A 13,894-nucleotide genomic window follows, 5' to 3' on the forward strand; every position below is an offset into this window, starting at 1 on the left:
GCATGACAGGCACTTGCAGGAAACCAAGTCTCTGGCAAGGCAAAATAGGAGGGTTGGAGCTGTTGCTGCCTTTGGCCGTTCATCCCAGCCAAGGCAGAAACGGTCGAAACTGCTGAACCACCGCGGTGCCCAGCTCGGTTTTTCAAGGTAAGCTAGTACTGACTGTGGTTTTGTGGCACCTGCGGCCTCTGTGAATGCAGTTTACCTGCCCGACTAACTTCTATTTATGCTCAGGTGCCTTCAGGAGCCCCCGAGTCCAGGCTTAGGGCAGCACCGAAGCACTGGGGGTACGTCGCACCCTGACCGGCGGGCGGCTCCGCCCTCGCCCCGCTCCTGCCGGGGCAGCACCGGGCGGCTCGGCCGGCGGCGCGGGGCCCGTTCCCCCGTTCCCCCGTTCCCCCGGGCCCGCGGGCGGCCGGTGCGTGAGCGGGCGCGTGCCCGGGGGTGCCAGCGCGGGCGGCTCCGCGCGCGCCGCCGCTCGGGCCCAACGGCCCTCGGCCAACGGCCGGCGCGCGCTCCCGGGGCGGGCGGGCGGCGCGAGGGCGCGCGCACGCGTTGCCATGAGACGCGGGCGGCGGGGGAGGGGGGTTACGTGGTGACGTTAATTCTATATGAGCGCGAGCGGCGGGAGCGCGGGTCCTTTCACCGCCGGCCGCGCGGCGCCTCCGCCTCGCTGCTCCTGAGTCACCGCCGCCCGCCGGCCGCGCAGGTACCGCCGGAGCGCGGCCGCCGCCGCCGCCCCGGGCTGGGGGGCACGGGGGGCGCCCGGGGGGCGCTGGGCCCCCCGCTCTCTCGCGGGGAGGCCGCGGATGCCGGCCCGGCCTAGCGGGGCCCCTGGGCTGGCGGGACGCGGGGGGCCGACGGTGCCCGTGCCACACCGGGTACCGGCCCGCGGGGCGGCCACGCCGCTGCTCGCCCCCCGGGCCCGCAGCGAGCAGCGCTGCCCGCCGCCTCCCGCGCGTCCCTCCGCTGCGCCCCGCGGAGCGCCCGGGCCGCGCTAGGCCGGGGCCCGTGGCGTGGCCGGCGCTGGGGGGAGGCGGGTCGGCCCCGCAACACGTGGGCGCCCGAGCGGGGCCGCGCCCGGCGCGGCCGGGGACCGGGAGGGCGGCGGGGCCGGAAAGCGGCGCGGGGAGGAGCGGGTGAGCGTCCGGCCGGGCGCGGGGAGGGCGCGGGAGGGGCTCGGTGCCGGAGCGGCGCGGGCCCCGCGCGGTGAGTGCGCACATGGCGGAGCGGAGCGGCGATGGCAGCGCGCCGTGGCCTTGTGCCGCCCCCCGCGCCTTGTTCCCGCTCCGAGCGGAGCCGCGGCGCGGGTGTGCTGTGCTCTGCTGCTGGCAGGGGGACCCAGAGATTCAGCCAGCGCACGGGCTGCTCCCTGCCTCGGGGTACTGTGGTGTCCGGGAGCTCAACATGTCGCTTCTCCGGGCGCCTGTTAGCTGGTATCACCCTGAATAGTGTCCCCGAGGAAGGCTGAGACACTGCCTGGAGGATTTAGTAATTACAAGTGGATCTACTATCTTGTGTTCAGCATTCATTTAGATGTATAAAACATACTGTATTCCATATTGAATGTTTAGGGGCCTTACACTATCAATACTTGTGAGACTTTCAATATTGGCTGAAAAACCGACATCGTCTGCTTGCAGAAAAAAACGCAAATCTTTTTTGAAGCAACTGGGATAGTAATAACGCAGCAGCACCTTCCACATTTTATCTCCAAGCTCTGCAGTTAGGTATATGTTTGAAGTCTTGTTGAGATACACTTTGAGTGTATCTCACTCTAGTGAGAGCATTTCATGTTCTACCTCACTTGTGGAGGGTAAGAGAAGTGGGCACAGTGTCTGCAAGGTATGACAAATACTCTCCTTTGCTCAGCACCTCTTGGGATTTTAACATCTGCTGGTAGATGCTACATTAATCAGGCAGGAGATAGTGCCTGATAATTTTAATTACAGTCATGAAATGAAACTTGAGGGAAGAGTTAAGGCCTAAGGCTGTGAACTGCTGAAGGTAGTTTTTGGCAAACATGTTGGTAGCTTTTTAGCAGCCTTCCTGCTGAGCCCATTTTACAGTGATACTCTTTAAAGAATGAGAGAATCACTGTACTTTGATTGAAGCAACCTGAGTGGTTTCCAGGCCCTTGCAAATCCAGAAACTATACTAATCCTTAGAGGAACATAGTATTTAAAATATACATACATGGAAATCTGAGTGACTTGGATGCTTCTGTACCAGACAAAGGTTAAGGCCGCTCAGGCTTTGAGTACCTGAAACATTGATAGAAGTGCTTAGAACAGGCCACTGACACCTGAGCTTGTGTGTGTCCCACTTAGTCCCGTGAGAGTGATACATGTTAGCAGTGTTACTGCCCTCCACTTTTTCTGTGATATCGTGTACTCTTGGTTTCTGAGGCCTGAATGTTCGTCCTGTGCACAGGTGGTAGATTGGTGTTTTTCAGAGCTCCTGGTCTTTCTCTGCCTTGGACAGACTAGGGAGTGAATGTTGGGAGCATGCAGAAGTTCTGTGCTGCCAGCCCAGTGTTTCAAAGTGCCTGATCTGCTGCAGCTCTGCCTGTTTACACGTACACAGCAATGCTCCCACCATCCTGGTGCTTCATCTACCCCCTGCCTCACTCAGAAACTATTCCTGGGAGCAGCTGGGGGACTTGTTATGGTAACCTGCTTACTAAACGCCCTGGAAAGGGGTGGTGTGGTTTTTTCCTTAGCTTTGAGCATGTGTGCACAAGCGAAACTGAAACCAAGGTGGTGTGGGCATGGTGTTATAAACCTCGGTTAACAGAGTTTTCACAACCCTGAGTGAGACCTGGGTCTTCCAGGCTGAGGCCGTGTCCTCTAATAGAGAACTCCACATCTATGAGGAAACTTTGGCTTACCCTGTACATTTGATAAAAACGTCTTTATTCACTAGGTTCCTAAAAGTTAAAACAATGGTAACAAGAAGAGCTTGACTTATCATGGCAGAAATTGTATTCCTTCAGGGAGTAAAATAACTTGAGGATATTAATTTCAATAGTGAAAAATTTTATGGGGGGAAATAAGACAAGAATCTTCTATTTTGAATTTTTGTTCTATCCTTTGGTGGAAGCCAGTTTATTCCAGTAGAACATCAGGTATTAGGAACATGTCTCTGGTATCTTCACCTTTTTGCTAATGCAGTTGTAATGCAGTTCATGTTGAGGTTCTTGTGAAACTGCTGCAAACATGGCACATCTCTAGCTAAGGATCTGATTCTAAAGGAAACTGCAGGAATTGGACAGGTTACAGAAAATGGAGATGCAGGTGTTCCTTCAATGCTTGTTTGTTTTTCTGCGTCCCTATACATTCAGTGCAACTTAAGCTCTGGGATTTTCCATGAGCTGGGAGTGCTTTGGTATTTGTGAGGTACAAATAGCCATTTACACAGAAGTCAGAACTTTGCAAACAGAAGCAAGGCTTTTTAATCTGGTTTTATTTTAGTACAGCTGAGGAGTCTTCTCAACTGCTCTGGGCAACTGCATTGCTTTGAGCTTCTCCTTAGGGAGGTGGCTAGTAAATAACAGAGTGGAACTTCTTAGTATGTGTTTAATCCAAGGAGGGGTTTAATACTTATAGGTCAGTTTTCATTTGTAAATTACTTGGCATTCAGAAGTGATTATAATTAGAGCTAATTCAATCTAGCTGATTCTCACTCAGCTCAGAGGTTAGTGCATTTCCTCATCACCCAACATTGTTAATCTGGAGAGTAGGTCTGGTGTCATAATGTATTTGTCTAGAAGACCAGACATGCCTGGAAGGCATCACAGAAGTTGCTTGGGGATTCATTTGATGACCTTCTGAAAAATTAAGCTATTTAGAAGCAACGTGTGAGGGCTTTGAGGGCTTCCTACACTAAATGATTATATTATTTTCTGAATCAGCAAAGTTAATGCAGAAGTAAAAATCCTAATTATTGATATACTTGTGTATGTAGCCATAACTTTTGACCTTAAGTTTTCAGGAAGACTTGACATATTGCAGATTAAATCTTCAGTTGCAGTCAATTAAAAAAGTTTTCTGATTTACCTTTGATACTCCAGAATTACTTAAAAATATAAATATTTAAAGATATGAACTTCCTGAAAGATTAATATTTTAAATGAATTTGCATCATCTGCTTAAATGAAGACATTATCTGCATCCTAACTACTTGTCAAAGGTTAAGCTGCAGGTCTTTCCTAGATAGAAAGCTGTTTAGATTTTTAGTACTGGAAAATACGATGCATTTGGGGGCTATGTGCTTAAATGTACATCTGCACAGACATGACTTGCAATGGTGATGTCTCAGTTTAAATCTTAACTTGCCACAATCAATAGACAGTTTGCACATCTACTGTTTCACCTTGTCATTGACAACTAGAGAAGAAAGTACTACCAGTTGCTCCTTGGTAGATTTTTATGTTCAATGAAAGCCAATTTTAGATACAAAAGCTGGGTTTTGGATGTACCTATATCTTTGAAGCATTCAATTGATGGTTTTATGTTTATTCTTTAAAAAACTGCCACTACCAAATAACAAACAAGCAATGAGGAAACCTTCACCCAAAACATGAGAGATACTAGAATTAACTGAGTGTTGGAGATTGTGGTTATGAGGTTTGACAAAGTGGGTGCTTGAAATCTGGAATGGACAAATCCCTAGACTTTTAAGACCCAGGATAGAAACATAAATGTTATCTTTTCTGACCATCTGCATTACAATTGGTTCAATCCACTACTTTATTTAGTTATTGTTTAATATGCAGTGTTTCAAAGAACAGAGAAGCAGTTCTTACAGATTTCTTGTGGGATTACTTGCCCACGAGGGAAAGTTTTGGTTTAGTTCAGGCCCTTGTTAAACCAGATAGACATTGAAAAGTCAAGTTGAGGAACACAGGGAGGGTACATGAAAAAAAGTTGTTCATAATGAAACCAAGTTTGAATCAGTTCTTTTTGAACTTCTTGTTAATGTAAGTATTTTTGTCATTTCTTGTTGCTCTTCACTCAAATGCTATTAATACAAAATGTGAACATCTTCTGTTGCTCAGGTATTTATGTTGCTAGGCCCTTAACTGAGCTAGTTCCTCTCTTCAGTGTTGAGCAGTGGATACAGTATTTTCATTAAGGATACATTGCTGAAGTGCAGGGTGATCATATTTTGTAATTGTGTGTTTTAGTCACCATGGATTCATTTCAGATCTTGCCACTTTTGCATGTTGAGAAGAAGTCTTCAGTGGACTGCATGCCATTATATATGTCTTTACATAGCAGGTTTTTGATCTTTTGAATTCTAAAGCAGTTGGAATTGCATCTTTTTATTTGTTCTTTTAGATTTAAATACTATTTATTTTGCCTCACTTGACTCACCCTTTTAAGCAGTAGTTAAATCATGATACTACAGTTTTGGAAAGAACTCATCTTTGAATGCAAGTATCAACTGGTATAGTGCTTTATGCTGTTTCTGGTGTGTGCAGGGTGGCTTTATCAGATGCATGCTTGCTATGTTTGAGCTGGGGAGATATTCATGACACAGCCTCTTGATCCTTTAACCACCATCTTCAGTGTGTTGGAGGTACCACATACTTCCGTATTGCTGCTGAAGGCAAGATTGAGTGAAATTCACAAGAGAGTATTTCTGAAGATAACTTTGTAAACAGCGCTCAAGTTCCATGATTCAAGTTTTCCGTAGCCCTACTACATGTTTACAATTGCTTTTTAAATGGCACCTGTATTCATTTGAAAGTCACTGGCTGAAACCATAACCATGGGCATTCCTCTGTTGAGTCTCTACTGCCAATTGTAACATCTCATCCCAATAGCCTCCAAAATGTGTTAAAGTTCTGGTTGTGTTCTTTTTTAGTGCACACTGACTTGTTAGTTGAAAACTGTGTGCTTTAGAGTTGGTAGTCTAGTAGTGGCCTGGCTTCCATAGGAAAAATACGAAACAGAAACTAACAAAGAAGTTGCTAAATACATTTAGGAATTTCAGTGGCTTCTTGATTAGTGAATAAATTTAAAATTGCATTCATCAGATGTTCTAGCAAAAAGCACACTTCTGAAGCGTGTACATTTTTTTCAGTATTTTATAACTTTCTTTTCACAGAAGGATGCTTAGATGTTTTTGAAGTCAAATTGGATAAAAACTTGAATGCTGCAGCGTGTGAGTTTTGCAGATAGCAATGTAATTGCCAATATGGTTGTGTTTGATTATGTGGCCATCTAGGCAGCCAATTAATGCTCTTTTCCCATTGTTTGATGTTGTGGCACGCACAAGTTTGGTTTTCATTAAGCTGTTACAGTGCACCCTGCTACCTGAAGAACTTTGTTTAAAGACAATTTTTTTTTTATTACTTTGCCACTTTTTAACAAACTGAATACCTGAAAACATGAACTGTATTGGGAAATACTGTCATAGGAAATTTCAAATATTTCTTTATACACAAAGGCTTTGATTTCAACCCTCTAGGATGGCTGCAGTTCTTCCCATTATCCATGATGGAAAGTAAAACCATAAAAACCTATAGTAAGTAGTTTGTTTTAAAAAAAGTAAAGATCCTTGTTAATTTTTCCAGGTTTGTATTTCAACTTGTTACTTATCTAATAATGAAAGATTGTTCTAAGTAGAAACAATTTGTTAGGTTTTCTGCTGCAGAATCTTGGCATTCAGAACAAAGGCAACATTGTGTGCTAATTACCCTATTTTTAGAACATGATCACGGAGCTCAGGTCAGTAGCATAGACAAGCATGCAGATGTAGTTTAGTTCTGATTTTAATTTGTAATTTGGTAGTCCATCTCCTTCTTGGTATGGAGGCTCTTTTCTGCTGAAAGAGTAAACAGGCACTATCTAAAATGCAGTAAAAATACTACATAGAGAGGAGTTCAGTATTTGTTGATTGAATCTTCATTTCCTGATAGAAAAATTAGTTCAGGGGAAAGCTTACAGTGGGGTTCTACATGAATGAAAACAAATCCTGAGGTTACTAATAGCTGAGTAATATTATTACTTATGTATATGATCCCTTTGCTTTGTTTTGCAGAATTTGACTTTTTTCCCATCAACTGGCATTCTCATACAAGTGTAGAGCACTTCTAAATTGAAATGTGGAAAATGTGTTTTCATGCTGTAACATGCATACATGTATTGTGCAGAGGCCTGCAAGGACTAATGAAATAGTTGCATTGGCAAATGAAGTTGATGCCTTTACCTCAGGAGTTACTAGGGAGTGCAAAATAATACCACTTGAAGGGGAAAGAGCAGTTTCAGTTGTGTTGTGTTACTTGGGTTCAGCATTCTAATGTTTTTATCATGTTTATTTGTTCTCTACAGTCAGAATCTGGATTTTTCCACATTATCATAAGCCAGATGTATCAGTACAGTGTCACAGTAACTTCAAACTTGCCTAACCCTTTTCATGAGTTATAAAAGGTACTTGCCTGTGACAGCCTCTGTCTCTTGACCCTGCTGATTCTCGGTAACTGAAGGTCTAACACTGTACAAAGAAACGCTTTCAGCAGTTTTTAACTTTACTGCCATTCAGACATTGATGGAAGGAAGGGAGTATGCATAGCTGAGGAAGAACTACAATAAACTTTTCCAGCAGGGTTTACTTTCTCTGACTTGAAGATCATTCAGAAGAGAAACTGGCTGTTCCCTTTATGAAAGGAATGTATCTCTCACATGATGATATGAGTGCTTCCCATCTCAGATATTTAAGCTCACATGCATAGCTACAAGTTGTTCTTGTAGCTATGTGAGACACCGCTTCTTGTCTGAATTTCTTGGGCTTTTCCGCTTTGTCAGGACACCTTACTTCAGCTTCTGCTGAAGATTCCTGTACATCTCCATGCCAGTTAGCATGTCTGCTGTTAACTGTATATGTTTTTGGCACATAGTGGATGAGTTGGTGCTAGCACAATAAGTTGTGTCAAAATGATGGGATTGGAGTTACTGCAAGAGTCCAGTGTCACCTTCTTGTTACTGTATTGAGGCACCTGGGTTCCTTGCTTCCACTGACCTTTAACTCCTTGGTCTCTTTATGCAGAACTTTATAGCTTTTATATTAGTATTGTGTTCTTTATTAGATCATACTCCCTTGTTCTGTGCTTATTTTTGGGCAGAAAATTTTAATTATCTATTCTAGATTTGCAAATTTAAATAGATTTTGTCAATTTTTGTTCCTACATTAACAGTTAGAAATCTTTTGTTAATAGAATAACTTTGTGGCACTAATAAAGGAATTGTCTCTGGAGAGTTCAGTGGCTGATAAAGTCTTTCATTACACAGATGAGATATGTTGATGTTCTAGCACTGCACTACTCTGCTCATTTGATTGAGATTGATTTTCTTTTGGACCTTCAGCTTTCCTAAGAAGCCATATTTTTTCCTTAAGATGAATGATAATGTGTTTATCTGTTTAACATGTTTATCTGCTGTGTTAATCATAGAAACATGGAATTGTTTAGGTTGGAAAAGGCCTCTCCTCTAAGACTGAGTCCAGCTGTTAACCCAACCCTGCTGTGTTCACTGCTTAGCCGTGTCCCCAAGTGCCACATCAACACATCTTTTGAGTGCTTCCAGGGCTGGTGATTGCACCACCTCCCTAGGCTGCTTGTTTCAGTGCCTGACAACCTTTTCAGTGAAGAAAGTTTTCCTAATATCTCATCTAAACAAGCCCTGGCCATTTCCTCTCATCCTGTTTGTTAACATTGGGGAAGAGACTACTCCCCACCCAGCTACAGCCTGCTTTTGGGTTGTAGCAGGGAGTGATAGGTCTCCCCTCAGGATAGTAATAGGTACAATATCCCTTAGTTTCATGACCAGTTTTCATGCTAGTGGTAATGGATGCATGAATTTGATCTCATAGGTATAAAGGAAACACTCAGTCTTCTGCTTTATTCCCTTTTAAAATGACATTTTTAACCTGATACATTATTCCATTGCTTCTTTGTGAAGAAGAGCTAAATTTTCTCCTAGTTACTATTGAACTGTATGATCTTCTCTCTCATAATGATTTCCCTACCCCATGATTGCTACCATAGCTTCTACTAACAGTTTTGGAATGACTGATGCATTTTTTGGGTTGTAGTCCCAAGACATTTGAAGTGTGAAACTCTATACCATGTACTGTGCACTTTTTAAACAGTCACTCAGTTCTCACAGAATTGTTTAGGTTGGAAAAGACCTTTAAGATCACTATGCAGAGCATCTGAGCTCTTTAAAGTTACAAACTTGTGTTAGAGATTTTGAGCAAAATACCCCAGACAATTGTTTTGGCCATGTGCAGTCAAAGAGTGTTTTCTAATTGATCTCTACAATATTTTAATTTTTGTTTCCTGTATTTATTGATGATGATGTAAGGAGAAATCTTACAAGTTAAGAATTCCAAGTCCTGGAATTCTAGGCAAGAGCATCAGTTAGAAGTAACTTCTAGTGGATATATTGCTCTTGAGTTTCCCAGTCTTTAGTGAGAGTTGAACTTGGCTGGTATGATGTCATTTGTCTGGCACCTTTGGTTTCTGCACACATTGCAAATAGTTTACCAGACTTAATCCTGATGATTTTTTTTAATACAACTAGCTGTCCTCCTGTGTGGGCAGTTTGTCTGGAGAAGGGGAAGAGGTGTTTGCTGAAAGGGGAGGCTGTGGGTTCTGTTTGTGGTGTGGTGTGCTCAGAGCTGCTGAACAGCTGAGATGTGTTGTCAGCCTGCAGCCCTGGGGCTTGTGCAGAAATGCCGATGTTTTGCTGGAGGAGCTGTGTCTCAGGAATGTCTTGCTGCCTCAGCTGACTTGTAGTTCACCTCGCTGTGACCTGCCTTCCTGAGGGCGAGCGGATGTCCGGGTAATCTAATAGCCTGTGCTTACTTGGGACATGTAAAGCTGATCTGGACTAGAAAAGGCTTCTCACCAAAGCCTCTGCCCTAGCTGGAACATGACTGGTGCCTCTGCAAACTCAGGCTAGTTTGTGTGTGGATAAAGGAAAGATTAGGAAGCACTGAACACTTGGAGTTTGTATTTCTGTCTTCACTTATGCAAAATCACTCAGTGAAGAAACGAAAACCCTTGAAAACTGAAAGCTCAGTAATGACTTACTTGAGGATGAACACGTGAACATTCTGCTTGTATCAAACTCCATTTTGTAAAAAAACATGACAGTTTAACAAGATTGTGTCCTTTAAGCCTAATGAAAATAACAAATTGTCACACAGTTTTGATAAGTTTTAAATTTTAGGGGAGTTTTGCTAATTTTTAGTAATTCTGGAGGATACACTCAAAACAGTGGGTAAGCTAGTGCTGGATTAAGTCTTCCAACCTTTTGATTTTGATAAAGAATGTGCTTTCTTGTGATGGCAGGCAAGCTTAAGGTACCTGTATGAAAGAGATTTTTAATTTAAACCTATAGGAAATTCGCACTGTACCTTGCTTTTCTGTACTTTTGCTTTCTTTTTGTAGCATGAACTTCCTACACGTTCTCTTTCAAGCCCTGAAAAGATAACTGTTGCTTTTCTTCTGCATATTTTTACAATGAGCAGCAAAACATTGTAAGTAAAACCAGTGGGTGCCTCTGTATTTGATGCTAATGCATCTACTGCATTCAAACAGTTAGTGGCTGTAGCTGTTCAAGTAAGAGGGAAGTAAAATATTTTACTAAGGTGTATATTTATATTTTTAAGGTTTTTTGCATGCTGGCTTTATGCAGGGGTGTAGACTACTCTTTACCTGTGCTCATAAGCCTCTTCCTGCAGTCAGGACTCCTATATTCCAAGCAGTATCTTAGTCCAAAACAGTTACCTAGACACTGAGGTTTGAAGTAACACACCAGGTGTATCCAGGTTTGTTATAATCCTGCAGTGACAACTGGTGAACTGATATCTCCCTGGCACTACTTCAGGGAGTGATGCTAGTGGTTACATTGCTCACATGCCAAGGTGTAGCTGCTGTTTATGAAAGTAAATGCACCTATGAATGAACTGTGTCTTATGGAAAGTGGATTGATAGGAGTTCTATATTTCAATATTTATTGCTGGGGAGATCCTGCAAAATAAATACTGCAGTGATCTATTAAAATTTTATTAAATGTGGTATGTAGTGTATTTGAAACTCTGAAGACTAGACCAGGACCTTGAGCTGGGCACTGCTCAGAGATAGTGGAGGTTGTTTGCTCTCAAGGAATGCATTTTCTCAGTGCTTTTTTGCAGTGTTTTTGTTTCTGTTTGGGTTTTTTTAGCCAGTTGAGCTGTGTTTGCAGAGAAACTTATGGTTAAGTAAATGACAGTAAACAAAATGTGGTGCAGCTACATCTCTTCCATGCTAGTGGGTTGCACAGATTAGCCTAAATGTCTGCCAGCATAGTTTTCTTGGCAGTGCCTTGTAGTCTCCTTACTCAAGAACAGTTGTCTAGAGCTGGCAGATAATTGTCATGACAGACACTAGTATCTCCTCAGTTTGCAGAAGAACTCTTCCAACTGTGTACATTCTGATACTGAGTTGTGTAAAAACTGGAGGGAAGATTAAAGGATGGGACATGAAAAAGACTGCTGCAAGGAGAATAGGAAAAATTGGATGAGAGAGAGAAACACACTGGAGGGAGGCTCTGAAGCTGACAGCTGCTTGATACAGTCTATTTTAATTTCAAAAAAATCTTTGAAGAATGTTATTCAAACTCTCTGAGTAAACTGGGCCATAATTTGAAACCATACAGTGCTTGCAGGGATTGTTTTAAGAGTCAGGAAGCAGAGGGTGATAACTGCCCATTGCAATGAGGAGAGAGGCACATGCTGGAGTCCCACAGGGTGCTGTAGCAAGATGAATGCCTTTAGCATAGTCAGAAATGATCTTGGAAAGAGGATGAACAGTGAGAGGATGGAGGAAAGTTTGTGATGACAAGTAGTTGTTCAGAGGTTGAAAATAAGGGCCCAGTGAGGAATTCAGTAATGGGAGACTGCTGGTGAAACTTTCTCTGCTACACAGTTGCATAGTGTAGAAAAATCATTGAACTGATCTCTGAGCTGAATATTGCACCTGAGAAATTGAGTGATATCATCAGCTTACCTGCTGGTTCTAGGGAAAACGAGGACTAGTTTCTGAAATAAAAATTTGTTATGACATTGTCAAATACCTGCACTTCTGATCCAGTGTGTTTTTGCTGAACGTAATTGAAAGCTACAAGTGTTTCTGGGAGAATTCTTACCATGAATTTTTTCCAATGTATTGGCTTTTTTCCAATGTATTGGCTAATGGCCCTTGTTGGAGGTGGGATGGATGCTTCTTGAGGTTTTTAGGCATCATTTGTTTATAGCCACTCTTGTATTCATTTGGGAAAAAATGTTTAAATGAACTGTGGAAGTTGGTCTCTTTCAGAAAACCTCTAAGGTGTTTCAGCTGCTGTTTGATCTAGCCCATTGACTTGGAGAGACCACAGGGTTTGTGCTGCCACTGGTCTCTTGTTTGTTGAAAGAACTACCTCCTGTTTTATGGAAATTAAAGTGTTTTTTGATAGGGAGAACAGAGAAAGGAATTGCTGGTCTCTGCAAGGAGCATCACTATGTTGGATTTGCAGAAAAATGTGTGAGAGGCAGGTGAGCTGTGCATCTTGTGCTCTTTTGCACAGCAATACTATCAGTCTTCTTGAAATGCATTAAAAACAAGTTAAGAGGAAGTGTGTAAGGAAAAAGTAGTATATTTTTCATGGATGCAATATTGTGTACATCAAAAATAATGCTAATTGTTACATTGCTCAAGTAAAACAGGGCCCTGTATGTGAGAGTTGTAATTGTAGTATGTTGTTTCTGTAGGTCTTCAGTGTATGCTATCTTTGAGAATGATATTCAAAGGAGGGTCTTTTGAATTGTTGCAGGGAATTGTTACATGGGTAAAACTGAAATCGCAAGACAAGCAAATGTGATCTGAATAAAATGAGTCAAGAATATTGCTGTAATTCTTCTTACTGAATTGTTAGATTTTCTTTGATTTATTGCAGTGCTCCCATCCTATTTATTAGCGAATACTGTATTATTTTTCTGAAATAGATGGCTTTGGTTCTCTAGTTTTTCTGCATATTAAGGAATTGAATCTTTGTGATTACATTCTAGATCTTTATTTGGTGCTATGAAATTGTGGTCCTGAATGAGGAGGACATCAGATACCTTCTTTCCATGTAATTCTTGGGAAGTATTTATGACACCAGAAAAACTATATTTAGATTATATTTACATAAAATGTGGGAGTTGATTTCTGAAGATTCTAAGTTGTTTCTTCATATTGACTGTTAATTACTGGGATTGTGTTTTTGTGTTACACTTCAGTAGATCAAATGCAGTTTTCTCTTTTTCTGGAACACATCCGTGCAACACTTTGCTAAAATTCCCATTTGAATGCATTGTAAGGAGTTGAAATTTCTGAAGGAAATTTCAATTTGTTTAGCTTACAGGAGAGCAGGTAAAATGGAGACTCCAAAGCATTAGTTTCCTTGCTTTCTGGGCCAGCAAATTATTCCTGGTAGTTGGAGCCTCCTGAATTACTGGCAGTTGGTAATAACAGGACAGTGTTTTCTTGTGCATAGTATTGTGTTAGACTTCAAGTTACCTGAAAGATCTTTTTGGAGAATATACTCCCAAGTACTGTTTTGCTGGTAGAAAATGTTACTCATTTTATAATATATTTGAGAACATGGGTTCTTCATGGTATGCAAGATTTGCATTAGTGTCAATATTAAATCCTTCTAGTTACTGTGTATGGAATATGTTTATGATTTCACTAAGATATTTAAGAAAATTGTGATCATTCTGAGCATGGGAATTGGTCACGTTAAAAAATTTTATCCTGGCACCTGGCATAATTTTTTTTGTAAAATGTTGCAATATTGTGGCTATTCTGAGGAATGAC

The 13,894-nt window shown here is 42.2% G+C and overlaps 1 protein-coding gene across 1 annotated transcript in view; it reads left to right on the plus strand.

Moving 5' to 3' along the window:
• Positions 1 to 609: 609 nt before the first annotated feature.
• The window catches only part of NAP1L1 (nucleosome assembly protein 1 like 1), a 28,599-nt gene continuing 15,314 nt past the window's right edge, over positions 610 to 13,894 (plus strand). The window contains exon 1 of the mRNA XM_058021996.1: positions 610 to 709. The gene's annotated coding sequence lies outside the window, so the exon portion shown is untranslated. The remainder of the gene's footprint in view (positions 710 to 13,894) is intronic.

The sequence above is a fragment of the Melospiza georgiana genome, chromosome 4 (assembly GCF_028018845.1).
Source record: "Melospiza georgiana isolate bMelGeo1 chromosome 4, bMelGeo1.pri, whole genome shotgun sequence".
Classification (NCBI taxonomy): Eukaryota; Metazoa; Chordata; class Aves; order Passeriformes; family Passerellidae; genus Melospiza; species Melospiza georgiana.